The sequence below is a fragment of the Carassius carassius genome, chromosome 27 (genome assembly GCF_963082965.1).
Source record: "Carassius carassius chromosome 27, fCarCar2.1, whole genome shotgun sequence".
Classification (NCBI taxonomy): Eukaryota; Metazoa; Chordata; class Actinopteri; order Cypriniformes; family Cyprinidae; genus Carassius; species Carassius carassius.
In genome coordinates, this window is record NC_081781.1 from 23,072,022 (window position 1) to 23,097,622 (window position 25,601).

The window sequence follows — 25,601 nt, forward strand, 5'->3', positions numbered from 1 at the left end:
AACAGAGACCAGTCTGACATCTGCAGCTAGTCATTTTTGTTCAGTGTAAACATGAGGGTTTTATCTCCAAGACCGTGTCGCTTATTTGAATGTCCTTGTTATTAAAGCTTCGGTTTTTTTTCTGTGACCAAATGTTTGGGTGTGTAATAGAATAGAATAGAATAGAATAAAGACTTAAATATATATATATATATATATATATATATATATATATATATATATATATATATATATATATACGTTATGTATCTGTAGGCTATTAGTCTTTTGACACTCAGGGCATTTCCTGTAATGACAAAATGTTATAGGCTTCAACTCTGTTAACTTAATTTGGGCCCTATTTTTGATTTTTCTTAAGTAAATAACATTACATGAATCGTGTCTATTCACAAGCTGTTTAACAAAATTTTGCTAAATGCTTGGAAATTGTATTTAAAGTTTTTTAAAGTCAATTCATTATTTGTAGCAGGCAAGGCACCCAATAATCACAGCTTTGTTCTTGTTACTGCAAAGTCTCAGCCTTCTGTCAATTTTATGATAAAATACAATCAATAAATGTGCAACGATCATTCGCCTCAGTTCAAGCGGCATATGAATCAATGATATTTTCCTCTTTAATATTTGCAGCACAAATTAAACGTGAATATTTGAATGCATGCATGAAAAAAACTGAACAATTTAATAGAAACTAATGTCTCATGAAATAGATCAATCAGAGTAAAAAAAAAAGTCTAAACTTTATTTCATTTTTTTTATGTAAAGAATGACGGACGCCTCCAACTTTTTTTATTATTATTAATATTTTTTTACATTATTATTATTTATTTTACATTTTTTTGCAGAGTAGTCTAAAGGGCGAATTTTCACATTAACTTAATGCAATATAACATGATTTTATGACCATAAGTTTGACTTTATTCTTAAAATATTATGACGTGATCTTATTTATTTAGTTATTTTTCAACGTGGCACTAAGATGTTTCCGTAGGCTATTTGCTACTGAATGCAAGAAAACAAACAAACAAACAAAATAAATAAAAAACAAGTTCAAAGGTAAAATACAGTGAGGGGATATTTAAATTATTTGTAAATAAACCAGTATTTTCTGAAGAACTGACTTGTCATCACCTTATTCGAAGTACTGCCTTTAGAGACAAATGCATCTTTGCGAATTATATAATGAAAGAGTTTTTGTTTTCGATTTGAATAATTTTTCGATTTGAGTAATTTAAAGCATTATATATATATGTCGTATTCGCTGAGATTTGGTTCATTATTATGAGGCTCTCCTGCTCAAGACAGAGAAGAAAGAAAGACATCCGAAGTTTGTTTTCTTATTTTACAAAAGCACAAGGTTCTGTTGATATTGTGAGTGCATGACAAATAAAAGTAGACTTTGAAGCTCCAAATGCCATATACTCTTACCTTTATGAGCAGAAATGATGGCATAAATTTTAGCTTCCACTATTATATAAAAAAAAAAAAAGAAGAAGCAAGTTATCGTGCTGGCGCCTCCCATGTCCTGCAGGGTCGGTGTGATTTTGCCAAGTAAGACATGTTCCCGGATCAACATCTTTTGTTGCACATCAATCAGTGCTTTATTTATACACAGTACAAGGGCGCCAGTCCACTCACCACACACCAGCTACAGGTGGAGATTATTAGGAGGCCATGATTGACAAGGGCCAGTGGAGGGAATTTGACCAGGACACCAGGGTCATACCCATACTCTTTACAAAAAGAGCCATGGGTTTTTAATGTCGACAGAGAGTCAGGACCTTGGTTTAACGTCTCATCCGAAGGATGGTGCTTATTAACAGTTTAGTGTCCCCATCACTATTCTGGGACATTAGCACCTCTTCCAGCATCAGCCTAGTTTTCACAGGAATTCTCCAATCCAGGCACTGACCAGGCTAGTAGTCAGAGACCCTATATGCATGTTACACCAGTAGGAGGCGACAGGTGACTGCTTTAAAAAAAAAAAAAAAAAGAAAAAAAAAGAAAAAAAAAAGAAAGTGACATTCAGCCAAGTATGGTGACCCATACTCAGAATTTGTGCTCTGCATTTAACCCATCCGAAGTGCACACACACAGAGCAGTGAACACACACACACACACACACGGAGCAGTGGGCAGCCATTTATGCTGCGGCACCCGGGGAGCAGTTGGGGGTTCGATGCCTTGCTCAAGGGCACCTAAGTCGTGGTATTGAGGGTGGAGAGAGAACTGTACATGCACTCCCCCCACCCACAATTCCTGCCGGCCCAGGACTCGAACTCACAACCTTTCGATTGGGAGTCCGACTCTCTAACCATTAGGCCACGACTTCCCATTATGCAATAATAATTTAATTAATTAATTAAAGTTATAGTCTAACAATGCCCCTGTTCAAAAAAAAAAAAAAAACAGCATATGCTGGTTATGTATGTTCTGAAGTTAGGCTGCTGGTTTGAACTGGTTTAAGCTAGTCCTTAGCTGTCCTTATGTGGTCACGTTATGGTCAGTGTTTTTATAGCAGCATGAGAGCAAGATCTCCATCTGTTTTTCATGTCTTTGACCGGCCAGGTGGTCCTATGAAGATGGCTTACTCACCGATACACTGTCATCTGGTGTGAGTTTTGACATTAGCAAACAAGAAAAATCTCTATTAATAACACCTGAAGGATGTTGGATATTGGATAGGTTAATAACATTGATCACATTATTGATATGCTACTCCGAGTAAAAGATTAGCCTACCAATCTATCCTGTTCAAAACATGGCAATAGCATGATACTTTTTTGTATTTAGTTTGTTTACGAAGCTCAGTAGCTTAAATAATCAGATAAATTTCTGAAAACAGTTTTTTTTTTTAAATCTGAAGACACTTCCACCTAACTTGTAATAAAAAATAAAAACCAGAAGTGGAAATACAGAAGTTTTTACAAAAGTAAAACTCCCACGTTGTCCTGTCTGACCATATCCAGTGAAACACAAAATGAGAATTTTTTTTTTTTCAGCTTTATTTCAATTAATGAAAATGATTTTTAGCTTTAGTTTTCATTATTAAAAACTGAAATGTAAGTTCTTAAGTCCTTGACATCTGCTCTAGCTCTCTTAGTTCTGTTCTTTTGTAAAGAAACAATCTGTTAGACGAATGTAGGCTTTTTTATGAATCAGTTGATACAATTCACAAAACAGATTTTTTTAATTGCATGGAAAAGATAGACCAGGACATTCTTCAAAATTATTACTTACTCATATAGGTTTGGAACAACTTGAGGATAAGTAAATTATCTTTTTTTTTTTATTCAGTCATTCTTTTCTGGGTAAACTATTGCTTTAAGAATGGTATGTGACAATATTAATGGAAAGAAAATGAAAGAGTTTGCGCCAGAAAGATTTAGTGCTCTGCCAACCAGTACAAAATCAAGCTCTGTCTGAAAGTGTCTAAGGGAGATATGCATCATCATTAATCTGAATGTCAGTGGCAACATTTTAACAACTACTTATTTTAAAATGTGTCCCTGCAGTGCGAATATACATGAATTGTCAAGTCAGTGACAAATAGTCAAAGAGAGTTAGTAGGCACTTTCTTGATTGCAAGTGCTGTTTTCTGTCCTCAGGTGGGGGCGGAGCTCTGGTGTTCATGAACTCATCTGCGCTAGAAGAGGTGAGACCATCTTCCTCGTCACAGATAACATGCACCGATTGCTCCTGGATATTTATTGTATTACTAATTTATACTTTGTAATAGAAAAAATATTTTTGTACCCCCTCACCTTCCTTGTCCCACACTTCTATCAATTATGAATGACCCATCAGGTTTGCTGAACAAAATCAAGGGCCATTACTAATTACTAAATTACTAAAGCCAAGCAGGCGGACCTAACAACACAATTTCTACAAACAACTTAGTGGCTGATATTTAAATAAGCATGTCTTTGTCTCTTACATCACAGCCACAGAGCAAAGGGGAAGATTTTGTTACACAACAGTAGGCAGCAGTGGAAGATTGTGGGTGAAATGTCAGAAATTGAGCGTAGCGGCTTTGCATTATGGGATTTGAGTTCATTTGGATTAGCACATTATCATTTGCTTGCATTGTCACATTATGGGGTAACTCAGATCTGAAAAGTATATTGTTAAGTACATGTAGAAAGATATTTTCTGTAGTGAAAAGATATAGAAGAAATGCTATTTAGTGCTATATAGTCTAAACTTGGTGGTTCAAGGGAGCACTACTTAGTGAACGTGTCTTAAGTAAATTCCAGTGTCTTTGAAACATATCTTCCAAATTACTCTGTATAATCTGTTAGCCATAATATCCCTGTCTCTCAATAGTCCAGTTAGCATGTGGACATGTGTTTGCCACTTATATACGAGTCAATCCAGTTTCAGGTTAATGTAGGGTAGGTTCCAATGGAAGGTCCAGTGGTTTTGTGTGCACAAAGTGTGAAAGGGCATCCAGTTACCTTAGACTAGTGAATTATTCAGCATTGGGAGAGATAGATTGAAGACAGGTGCCTTGGATTCACTCACTGCAGGAGATGGAAGGCAGACCTTTTAAATATGGCCTACCTGATCTATGATGAATAAGGAACATGGGCAGATGAGATATAAATGTCTACAAACTATAGAAGAGATTAGGAGATATCCAAGGACTCCTTGTCATCTGGTGATTGTGGTAATATTTGCTGGAGAGTTGAGTGCTTTTAAAGTTTTTTTTTTCTGATTGTAATGCATAGATTTAAATAAACTGTCACCAATTCCATGGTTTGTTGAAGAATTAGAGAAAGTCTGTGCTTTACCCTCATGTTTTTACTATGAGGTTCATTGAAGTTTATATTCAAAACATATCTTAGTATCTACTTGAAAAATAAACATGAAAGATAGATGAAACATCTATATGAACAACTTATTACTGTGAAAGTTTCTTAATAGCCTTTGAAGGGGTCCAAAAGTCTGAGACAATTTTTGAAAATATAGTATTTTTGCTATGACATAAACTGAATAAGTAATTTAGCTCAAATATTTTCATTAATAAAATAAGGAAATTTGGCACCGATCTAACTTCAGGTACAAAAGTTTAGATCACTGCTTTATACTTTTTAAATTAAGGTTTCACCTAAATCTTTAAAATGTATATAAAATTGTATAATGCAAATTAGAAACATCTTGATTGGTGGTCATAACTGTTACTCCGGTGATAACTCCGGTGATAACTGTGTATACTGCACATTTAATTTCTTAGTGACTTGTAGTTGTAAAGGCTTAAAAGTAGTTAAAAATGCTCTCAGCGATCTTATGCAATAAATGGAGGGCTTTAGTCCTATTTATGTTTTTATAAAAACATGAAAGTAATACAACAATGGCAGTGTGATTTGTTTGACACTGAGACGAACTTTTCTCTTAAGGACATGATACCAAGGTTTATTGTCCTGTCATTACTAGAGGAAATCATGATAGCATCCATCACCATCTACAATGCTTGTCTGTTATCTAGGTAGATCAAATTCTCAACTCTTGACCTTTCACTTTCTCAGCTTTTGTCCTCCAATTTTATGCTTTCTCTTTCTCTTGTTTCTCTTTTTTTTTTCCTTTAGTATCTCCTGAACTGCTAGGTGTCCTGTCCTGCATTGCTGTCTTCATGGCCGTGATCGCTCTGTTTTTTTTTTTCCTCGGCAGCAAGCTTTCAGTGGAGAGCCCAAGCAGTGAGCTGCCATGTTTTGGAGGTTTTAACAAAGGTTTGTAAGGTAAATAAATGTGTACATGTGTTTGGCTGTGTATCAAATCCTAGTGAGCAGATACAATAATTAATTAGCATCTTGTCAGTAAAAAAAAAAAGCCGGTTCTCTAATCAGTGGTAAATTAGGGGTGCGCGTTAAATATCGTCCCATAATTAATGCGCATGTCGTCAATAAAGCCGGTTCTCTAATCAGCGTTAAATTCCATCAGGTGCATGATTTCACATAGAGCAGCTGTTACTACACGGAGCCATTGTTAATTTACTAGCTGCGCAAATCCACGTTCATTATCAGCGTTTATTTGCGCAACTAGACAGTTAACAACGGCTCCGTGTAGTAACAGCTGCTCTATGTGAAATCACGCACCTGATGGAATTTATCGCTGATTAGATAACCGGCTTTACTGATGAGATGCGCATTAATTATCGGACGATATTTATCGCGCACCCCTACTGTAACTATGTGTGATTTCACGTAGAGCAGCGGTTAATACACAGAGCCGTTGTTCACTGATAAGCTGCGCAAATCCACACTGATAATGAACGTGGATTTGCGCAGCTTGTCAGTTGTCACGATAGTGGTCCTGACAGAAAACTATTCAAAATATGACAAATTCTGATCTTAGAGCAAGAGCAGGTTTAGACACCCCTGCCTTTGAGGTTTTAATTATTTTATATTAACAAAGTTTGGGAGAAGTACTTTAAGATAATCAACTCAATTAGCACAATAGTAATGCTGCATTCCAGAAAAGGTCAGAGAGGGAGCATAAGAGTTGAGAAAAGTCCCACTTCCAACTTCAATAGCCGCATTTCCACTGTCGGGCCAGTGCAAGCCAAGGCTTAAAACAGGCCGGGACGGGGCTAATAGCCTCGGGCCAGTAGCACCGAGGCCAGAATAGCGCAGGGTTTCCACAGTCGAGCCTGAAGCTCTGCTGCACGTCACTAAAACACGCCCTTTACACGCCTCTCAGAACAACGTCATGCAACCCCATCATTTCACCAACAAAGAGAAGTTATCAGAAAACTAAGAAATAAATCACTGGAACATGCGCGATCACACACGAACATGATAAAAGCGGCCGTTTGTTTGCATGCTTTGTTAAATATTCAAATTCAAAAGCATCAATGTTTTACTATAGAATAAGTGATACATTGATCATAATGAATTAATTTATCAGGACTCAAAATTAATCACACACACTCAAAAAAATTACTCTTTAAACTTACTTAAGTTTAACCCCTCCTTGAACTGCCACCTTAACGTGGTGGAGGGGTTTGAGTACCCGAATGACCCTAGGAGCTATGTTGTCCGGGGCTATATGCCCCTGGTAGGGTCTCCCAAGGCAAACAGGTCCTAGGCGACGGGTCAGACTAAGAGCGGTTCAGAACCCCCTTATGAGAAGACTAAATCTAAGGACCGTGACGTCGCCCGGTATGGCGCAGCCGGGGCCCCACCCTGGAGCCAGGCCCGGGGTTGGGGCTCGTATGCGAGCGCCTGGTGGCCGGGCCTCTCCCCACGGGGTCCGGCCGGGCTCAGCCCGAAGGAGCGACGTGGGGCCGCCTTCCCGTGGGCTCACCACCTACAGGAGGGACCGTAAGGGGCCGGTGCTTAGACAATCGGGCGGCAGTCGAAGGCGGGAAAGGAGCCCGAGATTGAGCGTGAGGTTGAGAGGTTCCGACTAGCGATAGTCGGGCTCACCTCTACGCACAGCTTGGGCTCTGGAACCACACTCCTCGAGAGAGGATGGACTCTTCACCGAGTTGCCCATGGTGAGAGGCAGCGGGCTGGTGTGGGTTTGCTTATAGCCCCCCAGCTCAGCTGCCATGTGTTGGAGTTTACCCCGGTGAACGAGAGGGTCGCTTCCCTGCGCCTTCGGGTCGGGGATAGGTCTCTCACTGTCGTTTGTGCCTACGGGCCGAACGGCAGTGCAGAGTACCCGGCCTTCTTGGAGTCTCTGGGAGGGGTGCTGGAAAGTGCTCCGACTGGGGACTCCGTCGTTTTACTGGGGGACTTCAACGCCCACGTGGGCAACGACAGTGACACCTGGAGGGGCGTGATTGGGAGGAACGGCCCCCCTGATCTGAACCCTAGCGGTGTTCAGTTATTGGACTTCTTTGCTAGTTACAGCTTGTCCATAACGAACACCATGTTCAAGCATAAGGGTGTCCATCAGTACACGTGGCACCAGGACACCCTAGGCCGTAGGTCGATGATCGACTTTGTGGTTCTGGATGTTGTGGGGCTGTCTTGGCTGACACGCCTCTGCAGCATCGCGTGGCAGTCGGGGACGGTGCCTCTGGGATGGCAGACCGGGGTGGTGGTCCCTCTTTTTAAGAAGGGGGACCGGAGGGTGTGTTCCAACTACAGGGGGATCACACTTCTCAGCCTCCCTGGGAAAGTCTATGCCAGGGTACTGGAGAGGAGAATCCGGCCGATAGTAGAACCTCGGATTCAGGAGGAACAGTGTGGTTTTCGTCCAGGCCGTGGAACACTGGACCAGCTCTATACCCTCTACAGGGTGCTGGAGGGTTCATGGGAGTTTGCCCAACCAGTCCACATGTGCTTTGTGGATTTGGAGAAGGCATTCGACTGTGTCCCTCGCGGCGGCCTGTGGAGGGTGCTCCGGGAGTATGGGGTCCGGGGCCCTTTGCTAAGGGCTATCCGGTCCCTGTACGACCGGAGCAGGAGCTTGGTTCGTATTGCCAGCAGTAAGTCAGACTTGTTCCCGGTGCGTGTTGGACTCCGGCAGGGCTGCCCTTTGTCGCCGGTTCTGTTCATGATTTTTATGGACAGAATTTCTAGGCGCAGCCAGGGGCCGGAGGGGGTCAGGTTTGGTGACAACACGATTTCGTCTCTGCTCTTTGCGGATGATGTTGTCGTAATGGCCTCATCAAGCCAGGACCTTCAGCATGCACTGGGACGGTTTGAAGCCGAGTGTGAAGCGGCTGGGATGAGAATCAGCACCTCCAAATCCGAGGCCATGGTCCTCAGTCGGAAAAGGGTGGCTTGCCCACTTCAGGTTGGTGGAGAGTTCCTGCCTCAAGTGGAGGAGTTTAAGTATCTTGGGGTCTTGTTCACGAGTGAGGGAAGGATGGAACGGGAGATTGACAGACGGATCGGTGCAGCTTCTGCAGTAATGCGGTCGATGTACCGGTCTGTCGTGGTGAAGAAAGAGCTGAGCCGCAAGGCGAAGCTCTCGATTTACCGGTCAATCTACGTTCCTACTCTCACCTATGGTCATGAGCTTTGGGTCATGACCGAAAGGACAAGATCCCGGATACAGGCGGCCGAAATGAGCTTTCTCCGCAGGGTGGCTGGGCGATCCCTTAGAGATAGGGTGAGAAGCTCAGTCACCCGGGAGGAGCTCAGAGTAGAGCCGCTGCTCCTCCACATCGAGAGGGGTCAGCTGAGGTGGCTCGGGCATCTGTTCCGGATGCCTCCTGGACGCCTTCCCGGGAAGGTGTTCTGGGCGCGTCCCACTGGGAGGAGACCCCGGGGAAGACCTAGGACACACTGGAGAGACTATGTCTCCCGGCTGGCCTGGGAACGCCTCGGTGTCCCCCCAGAAGAGCTGGAGGAAGTGTCTAGGGAGAGGGAAGTCTGGGGTTCTCTGCTTAGACTGCTGCCCCCGCGACCCGGCCCCGGATAAGCGGAAGAAGATGGATGGATGGATGGAACTTACTTAAGTCAATTATGGACAGTGGTTCCACACAACCAAATTGTGTTTTGATAACATTAATGGAATTTGTTGAATATATGCAAACTCCTTGTGTTGTGACAACACAACTGAAAGAGGTAGAATCTATGTGAAATAGTAATGTCCAACCAAATCAATTTATTCACTTTGCTTCAACTTAAACCGGTTAAGTTAACTGAACATGTTTTGGTTTATTACAATCTAGCCAATTTTGTTTCACTCTATCAACATAAGGAGGTTTGTTTCAAATTACTCATTTCAATTATGGACAGTGGTTCCACACAATTAGTTCTAGTTACTTTAACTAAATATTTTCTATTTAACGTTACTCACTTCAACAAAGCATTTTTTGTGTGATTTGTCTTGTAATGAGTCAAAAGACAAGATGTCACAAATGATCAAAGTGTATTTGTTAAACAAGCAATAAATAATTACACACAGTTACAGTAAATACAGTTTAAACCACATAACAGAATTACAAAAAAATTACACAAAATAGCAGAAATATCAAACTACTCATTTTCTAATTGGCATTCATGGGTAACCAATCAAACCTTATTCCAGGAACAGGAACTGGCTCCAGAAATTACTTCTTCAGTACTCCAAATGTGTACCTGAGTTCAGGAGGGTTGCTCAAGTTCAGTCCATATATCAGTCCCAGCAACATGGTTTTGCAGACTGTAAACTGCTAGGTCCTGAAGAACTTTATCCTTTAAAACTCCAACTTCTGCTGAACTGTCTTCAATGATGCAGCTTCAAATAGATTCCCACGAGTCTTCTGGATCACCTCCTGATTGCTGCCAACGTCTGTATCCTAGAAGTATTTAAAAGGATGGAGAACTCAAATTCTTGTGTATTAACTTTAGCAAATCATTTATTAACCTTGAACTCACCATATACTCCATACTGCTAGGGTCTTCATTTGGATACTTCAATTTCATTAGTCTGAAGATGAAAACAACAAAATTTAGCCTTTGTTTTTTTTCCCTAAAATTACATGAAAAAAAAGTCAGTCATTCATCTCCTTATGGGAAATACAGGCAAGCAGAAAATAGTACACACATCTGGACCCTGCACGGTAAGCAACAGAACTGGAATGTTCCCAGACCCAGAAACATAGTAAAGACATTAGTAAAACAGTCCACGTGACATCAGTGGTTCCACCATAATTTTACAAAGCTACAAGAATACTTTTTTTGTGCAAACAAAACCAAAACAGCGACTTTATTCAACAATTCTTCTCCAAATCGCATCTTCCACCATTATCAACAGCACGTAAATAATTCATGCGCATGGTGCTGCTGACCTAGAACACGCATGCACTGAGCCTTGATTACACGCAGAAGAAAGCAATGTTCATGCCTCTTGTTACTCTCCATAATGGCGGCATATGTGATTTGGAGAAGAATTGTTGAATAAAATCGCTATTTTTGTTTTCTTTGCACAAAAATGTATTCTTGTAGCTTTGTAAAAGTGTGGTTGAAGCATTGATGTCACATGAACTGTTTTACTGATGTCCTTACTATGACTCTGGGAACATTTCAGTTGCATTGCAGCCTTTATGGAGGTTCAGAAATCTCTCGCATTTTCATAAAAATATTAGGGATGCACCGATTGACCCGCCATCAATCGGAAACCAGAGGGTTTTTGCTTAAAATACGCGATTGGTAAATCGGCTGGTTTTTGGCCTTTTTTTCGGCCGATTTTTCCGGAAGTGCGTCCACGTGCTCAGACTACATCTACATGAGGGTAAGTAATTAATAGGGCTGTCACTTTTGTGAAAAAAATCATTTTCGATTTTTAAGACATAAGTGTTCATTGAATCGATTTTAAAATCGATTTTCCATGTCAAAAAAAAAAAAGACGTTTCCTTTTTCAACGTCAAATAACAGACGAACGTAAAGAGAGTGCTGGAAACGCACAAGGCAGCAATATTTCTTATTTATTGGCATGAAGTTTCGTGCAGAATAACAAACAGCAAAAAATATATGTGCAGAGGGGACGGCTGCCATGACAAAAGAAAAACATCAGTGCAGGCTTCAACTTTAAATGGACTTGAGAACAGGCCATGTGTCCAGAGCAGAGCGTTTTTTATTCACTATATGTCCAGCTGTTGAGAAGACGCGCTCCGACCGCACTGATGTCCCAGGGACACTCAGGTACAGCTGCGCAATTCTCCACCACAGAAGCCGGTCACTGTCAGCTTGCTATATCATAACTCAGAATCTCCTGTAACTAGAAGCGCGAATGAGGCGAATTCGCGTCTACCGCGCCGCGAGACCTCCAGACGCTCTATTCGCGTTTGGTGTGAACGCAGCATAAGAGGTCGCTTTCGACGTCACTGGGTCTTATAGGCGCGTAAAATTGCTGGTATTTTTTGTCTAGCTTTCGCAACGCATACTGCACTTTCGGAATTCTTTATTTTCTTTTTCTGCTTGTTTGTGAGTTTTGTTACATCTATATTTTTAATTGTTTAATTATTTTAAAATGAATAGTGTACATATTTGGTTAAAACCGATTCCCTATTTTCATTTTCAAAACTTTTTTTGGTTGGTCCGATCGATTGTGCAATCGATTTTCGAACTAAAAGTGACAGCCCTAGTAATTAATGACATGTTTATTTTTGGGTGACCTAGCCAGTTAATAAACACACCTGAACCAGCTAATCAAGGTTCTTGGGAATTTTAAAACAATAAAGTATTACTATAAGTTCCAGGCAGGTGAGTTAGAGCTAAACTCCACAGAACACTGGCTTTCCTAGAGCAGGTCTGGACACCCCTGCCTTGCATCAAAATGAATTGTTTTTGGGAGGCAAATTCATTCATAATCTGTCAGTTTATAGTAATACCACATATTTTGCATTTATTGTATAAATAAACCTAATCTTAATCTATCTGTCTTTTTTGTCAATTTCCAGTGGCCAGTGAGAGAATAATGTTTTAATACAAGGTTGTGTTGAGTGCAGTTGTTCTTACCTGTGTAGTGGGCACCAAGAGGGTTTCAGTATTTGTCCAAGGTCTCTTCTTCAGTATGCAAACATCTTCATAAGTTCTGTAGTGCGGATCCAGTTTGGCAAAGACTGTTGATTCTAATGGGCCTATGGTAATTCTGTATGTCTCAAATTCTGCACAAATCTGTAAACACATGAAGTGCAATGTGTTACAAAAAAAAATACAACGGTTTAACAGCAAAAACCAATTCAATTATCAAAATATTAAGTGATTTATTTGTGTGAGTGATGAATAGTGTCATGTTTACCATTCCAAAATGGTGAACCTGATTACATATCTGGAGCATTTGTATAATTTGAATAGCTCAGAGTAGTGTCCGGTTTAAAGTCATTGTATGACCACACCGCCATGTTCATAAACAAAGCTTCAAATACTTCCACTGTGCTGAGCCAGGGCTCTCCAAACTCGGTCACATTACATGGTTAGACATTTATTTATTATTTAGCTTTTTGCAATTAGTTAAAATATACATATTCTAACAAATAAAGGGAATTACTTCCGCTTTTGAAAGTCATTATGTATTACTAGTATACAATTAATTTATACAAATAAATATATTTTGCACACAAAATGAGAAAAGAGAGAAACTCCTATTCGCCATTTGATTAGCTATAGGAGGAAGTAGCTGAATGACAAATCATTCTGCCTCTTAACATCTCGTATTGTAAGCCATATGTATAATAAAAGTAAAGGTAAGTGATAGGACGTTTTATTTTTGGATAAACATTTTACTAATAAATACAATCTCTCTTAAAATACCTTATTGGGTTATGATATTTAAAACAGTTTGGTTTGATCTAGCGCAGAACTAAAACTTTAATGAAATATTTCCCACAATTATAAAATAAATGTATGATTAGCTAGATCCACACTGGAGAGCTGCTTTATAACAGGAAATCAAGTTATAATTCTAGCGACACTGACTCTGTATTTTCATGTTTAATATTGAAAAGCTATATATTGCATAAGGACTGTTATATAAATAAACGTGACAGGACATTTCTTTACTGGAGTGGCTGGAGAACCTCAGAGTTCGTGCAAACATCCACATCGCTGTAATCAAATATGTTCTTAAGAGCTGCTTTTACATCGCGGTCAGTTTTTGTTGTGTTTATGCAGTTATTGAGAGCAAGGCGTGCAGTATATTTACATATTCATCCAAGGTTCGGATCGGCTCGGTTTGCTCAAACTGAAGCAAGTACTCCTCGCTGCAGCCTGTAGCGCGGCGACGTCACGTATGTACGTGACGTGTGTTTACCGCGCATGCGCAGTAACGTATATGTATTTACCGTAAATACGATTGTGCGCCGTACGCGCCGTACTGACTGTCATTAATGCGCATATCCAGGTTCATTCACTTCCGGATGTTCGTAAGGTATGGTGGATATGAGATATTACTTTTGTTTTCTTAAAAATTTGCGTTTAAATTGCTTTTAATTGTAAGAATGCTTTGGTCATAATCATAGAGAGTGTCATTGCAAATGTGTGCGATTTCAAACACTTATGACATGTTTTATGATATAGTATTCGAATGCTGGTCTTTCAAAGTCTTATTTCGCCTAAAATGAACCATTAAAGATGTCTTAAAATAGAGCAGAAAGACTTTATTAATGTTAGTAAAGCCATTCCCTTATGAAACAAAAATATATTGCAGTATATTGGAAAATATCATGTAATATATTAGGCATATATTCTTATATATGGGATTTAATATTTATTTTTCCAATATATTGCAATATATTGAAAGCGGCAATCATTTGTATATTTTGCAATATATTATATGATATATGTATCATCAATATATTATTCAATGTATTCAAATATATAATATATTAGAAAATAAAAAGGGAAAATAATATATTACAATATATTTTAAGAAATATATTGGTAAATATATTTTCCTTTCGTAAGGGTTGATAGTTGCATGCATTGCAAAAAAAAAAAAAATCATATTTGTAATCTTTTTCATTTACATTATCAAAGATTAATAGATACTGTAACACATGTATTGTTCATTGTTAGTTCATGTTAATTAATACATTAACTAGTGTTTACCAATGACACCTTATTGTAAAGTTAATTACAATAAGCAATAAACTGACCTTCATATGTCTTAATATGACTTTTTGGGGACATTGTCAGTGAGAAGAAATTCAGAGAAGAGACCCACTTCATGTGGCTAGAGTACTGTAATTATCTGTTTTTCTTTCTCTGACAGACTGTATAGCCCTCAACTGTAAAATTTTCAAATTGAAAAAAACTTCAAACTTTCAGGCCATGCTTTCTTAAGCCAAGCCAACCTAAATTTTGACTTGACAAACTTTATTAATTTAGTTGATGTTAATGCTGGTTATAATTTAATCTCTTAGGTAGTTTACAGACAAAGCAAATAACACTTTTTCTAACACCATGCTATAATATATTTAAAAATACATTTAAAATATTTTCCTTGTATGTGTCAGGATACGATGGACTCAGAGATCGAGGTGATGTTAAATAACACAACTTTATTGAATTTTAGGATAGCAGGTGTAAGGGATTCGGGGAAAAAACCCGGAGCAACAAAACATAGGCATTCGGGATCCACAGCCTGTAATATTTCACTCAACGGGTTAGGGACTCAAATTATCTTTCAGAATAGTTCAACAAAGGGTATCAGAATCCACCACGGGTGAGTATTCCTCTTCAGATCAGTGAATGTGAATTGTCTTTTCCAGACGAGAGGATTTAAGTGAACATAAGATGCGGGATCCACAACAGGGTAATGCACATTCTTGAAATCATGTATTCCGTGAATCCAATCCCAGAATGATAACACTGGCCTTATTTCTTACAGGATAAGGTGAGGGTTCAGCGGGAGAAACCGAGGTATCAATGAGCCTTGGATGAGTGCTGGAAGCTAGGACATCGGTGATCAACAGCAGCTCTTCTGAGGATTACAGACAGAGTCAGAGGTTAGTGATACACAGGTGAGTATTTTCAGTGAACAGAGTATTCAACAGGTTTTCTCTAATAGACGGATGACAGAGGAAATACGGTTAGTTCCTGTTGGAGGCTTGACGCTAGACTGCAGTGAGTGTGAGTGTTTTATGGAGCTGGTTGATGAGGTTACTGATTGTGAACAGGTGTGGGTGATTAGAATTCTGGGGAGATTGAACATTGTGTGGATCGTGATGCAGAGTCTGCTGATTGGTTTCTGACATTACCCCCCCTCTAGAGTCCGCGCCAGCGGACCTTAGACCTCGATGTCTTGGGGGTCTGCCTCTGGGTCGAGGTGCCGGTTTGTCAGGATGCTGAGCATGGAATTCGAGAAGCAAAGTAGGATCGAGGATATCTTTTCGAGGTTTCCAACATCTCTCTTCCGGTCCATATCCCTCCCAGTCGATCAAATACTCCAATTGACCATTTCGACGTCGAGAGTCCATCACTTCTTTAACCGTATAGATGGGATCCGGTTCTATAGGTGGAATAGGAGGATCGTCTCCGGGAGCCAATTCTGCTGGGGAGCCAGGTACAGGTGGGTAATGAGGTTTGAGAAGGGAAACATGGAAGGTAGGGTGGATCCGATACTGAGCGGGGAGTTGAAGCTGATATGTGACCGGATTGATCTGCTTGACAATGGGGAACGGTCCGATGTATTTTGGGCTAAGTTTACGGCAGGGTTGTCGGAGTCGCATATCTTTGGTAGAAAGCCATACCAATTGTCCAGGTTGGTAAACGGGAGTTTGGCGTCGATGAGCATCTGCAAAATGTTGTTGACGATTAACTGCTTGTTGTAGGTGCTGATGGGCTTGATTCCAAACATTTTCACTCTCCCTAAACCATTCATTGACTGCAGGTACTTCAGATGGTTCCCCAGACCATGGGAACAAAGGAGGTTGATAGCCCAGTACACATTGGAAAGGTGTGAGTTGAGTGGATGACTGTCTGAGAGAGTTTTGTGCGTACTCTGCCCAAATCAAGTAGTGACTCCAGATGTGTTGATTGGAGTGGCAGAATGTACGCAAAAACCGGCTTACATCCTGGATCTTCCTTTCAGTTTGTCCATTAGTTTGTGGATGATAACCAGATGAGAGGCTTACCGTCACATTCATTAGGTTGAAGAATGCTCTCCAAACCCGAGAGATAAATTGGGGACCTCTATCGGACACAATGTCTTCTGGTATTCCAAAGTTTCGGAAGACGTGTTCCATTAATAACTGTGCTGTGACAAAGGCCGTAGGAAGATTCTTGAGTGGGATTAATTTGCAAGCCTTTGAGAACCGGTCGATGGCAACGAGGATACAGGTATTCCCGGCTGAGTTTGGGAGATCGGTGACAAAGTCAACCCCGATATGGGACCAGGGTCGATTTGGAACAGGGAGTGGGGCCAGTTTACCGGCTGGAAGGTTTCTTGGGACCTTGGACATGGCACATAGAATACATCCCTGGATAAAGGTTGTGATATCTTGTTGCATGTTTGGCCACCAATACCGGAGTTGGAGCGTGGAGCATGTCTTGTGTACCCCTGGATGCCCTGTGCCAACTGATGAATGGGCCGAAGAAATTAAGGAATTGCGGAATTCTTGAGGCACATAAATCTTTCCTGGAGGGCATTCTGGAGGTCCAGGATGCTGTTGAGATAGCTCAAGTAACTGTTCATTGATGTCCCATTGGATGGGGTTGACGAATATCTGTTCTGGTAGAATGGTCTCTGGTTCTGCGATCGGATCTTCAGGGGCATGGATACGAGAAAGAGCATCTGCTCTGATATTCTTGGAGCCCGGACGATAAGAAATTCTAAAATGGAAACGAGTGAAGAATAATGCCCATCTGGCTTGCCGTGGATTAAGTCGTTTTGCTTCTTTTAGGTACTGGAGGTTCTTATGGCCAGTGAAGACTATGAACGGGTGCTTAGCTCCTTCCAACCAGTGCCTCCACTCTTCCAAGGCAAGTTTCACTGCCAAGAGTTCGCGATTACCTATGTCGTAGTTGCTTTCAGCAGTGGACAACTTCTTTGAAAGGAAGGCACAGGGTAAGGGCTTGGAGGAGCTCTCAGAGTATTGAGATAAGACAGCCCCTACACCTGAGGTAGAGGCATCGACTTCAACGATAAACGCCTTTTCAGGGTCTGGGTGCTTAAGCAGGGGAGCAGTGGTGAATGCAGTCTTGAGTGAGTGAAAGGTACGGTCAGCCTCTGGGGTCCATAGAAGGGTCTTGGGTTTACCTTTAAGCAAAGAGGTTAAAGGAGCTGTTAACATGCTGTAACCGTGAATGAATCTTCGGTAGAAATTAGCGAAGCCGAGAAATTTCTGGAGCTCTTTGATCGAAGTTGGAGTGGGCCAGGACATGATGGCATCAGTCTTCCTATTATCCATTTCCACACCTCTTTCACTAATTTGGTAGCCCAAGAATTCAACCTGAGATTGATGGAAAGTGCACTTTTCAGCCTTTAAAAACAGATTGAATTCACGGAGTCTTTGGAGTATTGAGGAGACATGATGTTGATGTTCTACTGGATTTTTGGAGAAAACTAAGATATCATCAATATACACCAACATAAAGTGCCCCAGGAAGTCTAGGAATACCTCGTCCATGAAGCTCTGGAAGACCGAAGGAGCGTTTACAAGGCCATAAGGCATGGCGAGGTATTCATAGTGTCCTGCAGGAGTGATGAATGCCGTCTTCCACTCATCCCCTTCTCGAATCCTAACTTGATTATAGGCACTTCGGAGATCCAGCTTGGTGAAAATTTTGGCTTCTCTGAGTTGCTCCAGGGCTGAGGGAATGAGTGGTAATGGATAACTGAACTTTGTGGTGACCTTATTTAAAGCTCTGTAATCAATACGGGGTCTTAGACCTCCATCCTTCTTGGATACGAAGAAGAAGCTAGCCGCTGCGGGGGAAGTGGAAGGGCGGATATAACCTTGTTGTAAGGCTTCTTCAATGTATGCTCGCATGGCTTCTTGCTCAGGAATTGACAGGGAATAGATGCGACCCTTTGGGACAGATTCTCCGGGAATCAGATTAATTGCGCAATCCCAGGGTCGATGTGGGGGTAACTTGGAGGCCGCAACTGGATTGAAAACGTCGGAGAACGAGGAGTAACAGTGGGGAAAAGTGACAGATACATTTTCTGTGGGACTTTCAATAGAAGTGGAACTCAAACTAATGATTTTTGGTGATTGGGAGTTGGCCTGAACGGAGTGAGGTTCTTCTGAAAGGAGACACTGACAGCCCCATCTATTGATTTTGCCAGTCTGCCAGTTGATATCAGGTTGATGACGGATTAACCATGGCCGTCCTAAAATAACCTCAATCTGACTGTTTTCCAGGATAAATGGTTCGAAACTTTCTTGGTGAGTGTTATCAGTATACAAAGTGATAGGTGGTGTCTGAGTGGTAACGTACCCCTGGTTGATAAATTCGCCAGTTACAGCGTGGATGGAGTATGGTTTTGGAATGTTGATCCTCTTGAGTTTGAGTCTCTTACAGAGCTTCCCTGATACGAAGTTCCCTGCTGACCCGGAATCAATGATGGCAGCTGCGGAGACTTGGAGATTGTGGAATTTCAGAATTACTGGAATAGTGAGAGGAGTTGAAACTGGAATTAAAGTTTGCACTGAACTCACCATCAGTCGAGGCGGACGAGTAGGACATGCTTTGAGAAAGTGACCTGCTGTCCCGCAGTACAGACATAACTTCAGTTCTCTTCTTCGGGTACGTTCAGCCAGGGAGATTCTATGAGCATTGACCTGCATCTTTTCGGGTGAACTCTCAGAAGTGGAGTCAGATGGAGGTCGATTGAAATGTGTATTGGGTAATCGGGAATCGTGATAACAACTCTGTGATCTTTGATGAATGCGCAGGGTTTGTTGTATGAATTTTTCTAGCCCTAGATTATCATCATAAATGGCGAGTTGTAGGCGGAGAGCAGGATTTAAACCTCGACGAAACACAGAGATGAGGGCCTTTTCATTCCAACCACTTGCAGAGGCTAGTGTCCGGAATTCGATGGAATATTCTGAAACAGATTTGTTATCCTGGCGGAGCTGCAACAATTTGTCACTAATGGAGGAATCACTGATGGGTTGTCCAAACACCTCCTTGAAATGATTGACAAAACTCTGCAATGATGTAGTAACTTCTGTTTGTTGCATCCACAGTGACTCTGCCCATCTTAATGCTGATCCAGATAGATGTTGAATTATGAACGAGATCTTTGATCGATCAGTGGAGTACGTCTGAGCTTGTATTTCAAGAGCAAGTGAACACTGCAACAGGAATCCATTGCAGTCCTCCGCCCGGCCGGAGAATGGCGCTAGTAGGGAGGCGGAGTTAGCCAAGCACACCAGCGTGGGAGCAGTGTTTGCGGAAGTACCGGGAGCTGATGTTGCTGAAGCGGTAGTATTGCTTGCAGATTGTATGGGAATAGCGGCGGGTGTTGGCTGTGTTATATCCATACCATCGATTTGGAGTTTAGTTGGTCAAGCCTTCTGTCAGGATACGATGGACTCAGAGATCGAGGTGATGTTAAATAACACAACTTTATTGAATTTTAGGATAGCAGGTGTAAGGGATTCCGGGGAAAAAACCCGGAGCAACAAAACATAGGCATTCGGGATCCACAGCGGGTAATTTTTCACTCAACGGGTTAGGGACTCAAATTATCTTTCAGAATAGTTCAACAAAGGGTATCAGAATCCACCACGGGTGAGTATTCCTCTTCAGATCAGTGAATGTGAATTGTCTTTTCCAGACGAGAGGATTTAAGTGAACATAAGATGCGGGATCCACAACAGGGTAATGCACATTCTTGAAATCATGTATTCCGTGAATCCAATCCCAGAATGATAACACTGGCCTTATTTCTTACAGGATAAGGTGAGGGTTCAGCGGGAGAAACCGAGGTATCAATGAGCCTTGGATGAGTGCTGGAAGCTAGGACATCGGTGATCAACAGCAGCTCTTCTGAGGATTACAGACAGAGTCAGAGGTTAGTGATACACAGGTGAGTATTTTCAGTGAACAGAGTATTCAACAGGTTTTCTCTAATAGACGGATGACAGAGGAAATACGGTTAGTTCCTGTTGGAGGCTTGACGCTAGACTGCAGTGAGTGTGAGTGTTTTATGGAGCTGGTTGATGAGGTTACTGATTGTGAACAGGTGTGGGTGATTAGAATTCTGGGGAGATTGAACGTTGTGTGGATCGTGATGCAGAGTCTGCTGATTGGTTTCTGACAGTATGGCTCTTCTGCCTTTCTTCAAAATGATTTAATTTTGCTTTAGTATTGTTTGTTATTTTATGTAAATTAGGTGTCGTGAACTGGAGTGCATTGAATGAACAATACAACCTGAGTTCCCGGGCGTCATGTTCTCTGACCCAGTGCCTCCGGTGCAGTGAGATATTTAAAGACTGTCCACCTGTGTGCGAGGAATTGCAGGAGGAGAGTCCTGTGTGGGTTTTATCCATTCAAAGAATTTGAGGGCTACTGAGGGCTACTGCTTGACTTATTGTTTTATCAGTGATGGAGGTGAATTTCAGATTTTTTTTTCGTGTCATGTCTATAGTCTTAATCTATATTTGTATATACAATTATATTTTCTGTTTTGTTCTTTGAAATAAATAAAAAAAGATCACTGTCATCAGTTTGGTTTTTTTGGAGGCACCTTGCATAAAATGGGATGCAGACACTGAAAATATACTGTATGTAGTCAACTGAGCTTAAAACTACTTCACTGGCTTAAATGTTTCACATGCAGAATTGCCAAAGCAAAAGAAAAATGTCCAGATTTATAGTTAAAAAATAGATAAACAAGAACCATAGCAAAAGAAAGATTAAAATAAGAAAGGCAGTGGTTTACACTTAGAGCAAATAGCTATAGATTCTATTTATACTATGTTAAAATAGCAGGATTTTCTGCTATTTATATTACTTATTGCAAATAGTGGCAATTATTTGCACCTCATTATTGTAGTACATTATAAAACAGTATGCAATAATGAGTGTAAATTATAATTTTAATTCAAATTATTAAATGGATGCCAGCATATTAGGACAATGAAGCCCTCCCTCAAAACTGTTTGATTATTTCCTTCGTTTTTATTTAAAATAAATGTTTTTCTGATGTGATTTGAAATTTGAAAAGGTAGGGAAAAAAGGCAGATTCGGACCCGGATCGATTGCATCAAATTGTGAACAACACACGTTTTACCATCTGCTCTATTAGAGCCGACGACTGTACTTTATCTGTTTTAATTTTGACTAGCTCAATAAGAACTATAAGGTGCCATTAAAGTATAATATTACAATATACACAGTGAAGTAAAGTGCAACAGAATGTTAATATATTGTAAGATACTACACAGATATTACAGAACAAACTTTAATTCCATATAATTTTACCTCAGATTAAACATGGTTGTTTTCCCGTCTTTTTTACACCTTAATGTTCTTTAATACTTTAACATTTTATTAGAGTTTTCTTTTAAGTATGCGCATCATTTTAATGCACGTACGACCCGAAAACAACTAACGTCATCACGCAATGCAAATTACAAGCGCATGCGCTACAGTCTGCAGCGAAGGGTGTCTCAACTGAAGTGCTATCTTCTTCTTTTGAATTGAATCAGGAGAGTGTATTACAATCTTGCGCTATAGCGCCACACTGGTCAAACTGCATTATTGGAGGCTTTCACATTAGGCATACGAGATCAAACAACTAACGTTACTCAAAAACATTTGCCGACAATTTTTTTCATCGTCGACGTTGTCGATAATGTCGACTAATTGTTTCAGCCCAAGTATATATATATATATACTCAAGTCAATACCTTACAGAGAGTCATGCGTTCACATCTCCCAACCGCTCAAAATCATCTATTAATGGTGCAGTAAACCGATTACACAATACTAGAATGCAAAACAAAAGCATCCCAAAACAGAAACTCTAAGAGAAATTAAAGACTTTGACTTAACACAAGAAAAACTTTAGATTTTCTTACCTGACTGGTACCTCTTGCTCTCCTTCGCACCGTCACCAAATGCGTTGGAAATCGTCACTTCTGTTTTTTTTTTAATTACAAAATTAAACACTTTGTGTTAGTTTAAAGATTGATAATTAAGTAAAATTGAAAATGAAACATTTTAAGTTGATTAAGCACAATACAATTGTGTTTTTGCGGAAAACTAAATATACTTGTGTTGTTTTAACAAAACATATCTGTGCAAAACGAACAGTGCCACAAATCCATTTTTTTGAGTGCAGAAATACACTTATTTCTATTTTATTTATTTTAAACGCTTATGAAAATAGCCTGCTTATTCAGTAGAGTCTGTTTCTGTTCATCTGTAGCCACAGTAGCCTATATACATCACATTTATAATGAATGATAATATCTGTATTTTTATAAAAGCTCCCAAACAAAAACATTATATTTTTTATGATAGGCAACGGTGAGCTAAACTCTCGAGACGAGACTTATGAAAGATAATATAAGTTACTAAATAAATACACGATTGTGATAGAGAATAAGAAGCTGACGTCTGATTTCTTCAAGCGGTCATATTTACCATGTTTACTATGGTAACACGTTTAGCGTGCATAGTCTTTTACATCGCTTAAAATATTTCTGCCTTCTTTAGTGATTATAATCCACTAGGGGTGGGCGATATGACCTAAAATTAATATCATGGTATTTTTCATCTTTTGAACGGTGACGGTATAATATCACGGTATAACTTTTTTTTGGTACATTTTGGGAGGAGTAGCCTGTCCTGTCTCTCTTTAGTATGTGAATAAAGTTAATATTTTTATAATATAATAAGTAAATGGTAGGTATCCTTATCAAAAAGACACATGGGAGAGTATTATGCATTCTCAACATTTATTTTGCAAAAAACCTAAAGATCTTACTTAACAGTGTACAACAAAACAAAAATTAGCAGTGTAATAACACAAGAACAGTGTAATAATGTGTACTTTTCTCAAAAACTAACTCTCTCTTCATCTGAACTCTAATGAAACTAGACATTCAAGTTCTTTGCCAGGAACACCAACCTGTCAACATTTTCTGGCTTCAGTGATGCCCTGGAGCTTGTTACAATATTGCCCCCTGTGCTGAATGCACGCTCGGAGGGTGAGCTTGTGGCTGGGATGCATAAGTATTTTTTTGCCAGACGGCTAATGCGCGGGAAGTGGGAACATTGGAGACGCCACCACTCCAGTGGATCAGAGTCACTGTCAGCCGTCACCATCAGCAGGTAGCCATCTAGCTCCATGTCAATGCCCTGCTGCTTTGGTGGTGCACTGCTACACTTTTTGAAGAAACTGCCCAGGCTGTGTTTGGGCTTTTTCAGTTGTACAGTGCTAGTTTCCCTCTCGCTTTGGTCCTCTGTGGAAGAGGCATCTGTGGCTGTCTTCTCCTCCAGTGCTTTGGTTTCTGTAGCTACTCTGCTCCTCACTTCCTCCAACTTATCAGGTGACATGTAGGTGGTCTTGAACCGTGGGTCCAGGAATGTTGCCATGTTGAGCAGCTCATCAGTGGCAGGATCTTTGTATTTTTCATTCAAATAATCCAAGACCCTCTATTTGATGTCCTCGCACAGTCCTGCTTTGTCTTCTTCTGGCTTCAAAATGTTTGTATTGAGTAGATGGAGGACTGGCTTAACATAGGAGACACTAACATACTCCTCTCCTGACAGGGCATCTGTAAAATCTTGCAGAGGCTTCAGTGCTTTGGTTATGGCCTCCAACACATCAATGTCTTGCCAGGTGGGTAGAAGGTGGCGTGACTTTTGGTCTGCCGCCAGGACTTGAGTGATGGCCTTCTCCTGCTCCAACACCCTTTCCATCATTTTGACACGGGACCCCCACCTTGTTGGGGATTCTGTGATCAGCTTGTGGGGGGGCAGGTTCAGCTCTCTCTGTGCACTGGTCAGGGCATTCTTCTTTTTCCAGCTGTAGGAGAATGTGCTGACCACTTTTTTGCACATACCTGTGGCCCGTGCAACTCGAGCATCATGTTGGACACTCCTCTCTGGGAAGTAAAAAGAACGGATAAAAATATTAGCATAAGTGGGAAAAGTAGGTTATCATAGTTGAAAAACGTAATAAACCATTAACTGTAGAGCAGCTTAAGTATTTATTGTATGGACACACTGAACATTAGGCTATTACAAATCTAATAGGCCATGTTGTATGTATGTTGGTCAATATTTTGCACATTCCTGCACAAATAGTACAGCTTTTTCATTTTAAATACATTTATATTGTACATATTTTTAATAATATTTTTCATATAATCTGATGATAATTGAATTTTATATTTATGTTTTTTTTTTTTACTTTCTGATCCGGTCCCCAGAGGAATCACGGCTAAACAATACTAACAATGAAAAATAAAATACTAATGTGGTGGCCTTAAATTTGTTTTTGTTTTCTTTTTTTAATACAAACAGAAAAGGACTTCACAAATTTTCTGAATATAAAATGTTAGGTTTAGAAAGTGTAACTTACCAATAGCGTTGTGCAGTCTGTGTCCAAAACATGCGAGTCTCGTCCATTTATTGATTTCCAGAGCGCGCACCATGTTTGCACCGCTGTCAGTCGTCATGCACACCAAACACGCTTCATCCAAGCCCCAGGCGGAAAGTGCATCCTTCAGTCCTAACGCAATTATTGCTCCGGTGTGGTCTTCGGGGAAGAAGGCGGTCTGTAGGCATCTGCTGCGCAACTTCCAGTCATCGTCAATGAAGTGGATGGTGAGGCTAATGTATGGCTCAGTAGTTCGGCTGGACCATAAATCAGTAGTGGCCGAGTAGGCTTCAAGGTGGCGAATTTCGTTCATGACTCTGTCCCGTACCTCCGTGTACAGCTCTGGCAGACACTTATGGCTAAAAAATTTCCGACCAGGCAGCTCGTATCTTGAGTCCAGGGTGTGAACCACATGTCTGAAGCCATCTCTCTCTATGGTTTGAATGGGCACCATGTCCTTTGCGATATATAGCGCAATTGCCCTGGTAATATCTTTCCATTTCTTACAACTCTTGTCGTAAGGTGTAGCAGCAGTAAACGATGCCTTCAGTGAAAGCTGTGTAGTCTTGGGACGTGCTCCGCTGGTGCTGCTGGTCCCACTTGCGCTCGTTTTGGCCCGGATTGCCTCTTCATATTCACGGGCGTGCGTG

The 25,601-nt window shown here is 40.7% G+C and overlaps 1 long non-coding RNA gene across 1 annotated transcript; it reads right to left on the reverse strand.

Moving 5' to 3' along the window:
* Positions 1-9,946: 9,946 nt before the first annotated feature.
* LOC132107324 (uncharacterized) lies at positions 9,947-13,618 on the reverse strand. Its single transcript, XR_009424274.1, has 5 exons — positions 13,585-13,618; positions 12,399-12,557; positions 12,128-12,205; positions 10,317-10,368; positions 9,947-10,237 (listed from the first exon to the last, which is right to left on the reverse strand). It is a non-coding gene; the product is annotated as an uncharacterized LOC132107324 (long non-coding RNA).
* Positions 13,619-25,601: the final 11,983 nt, after the last annotated feature.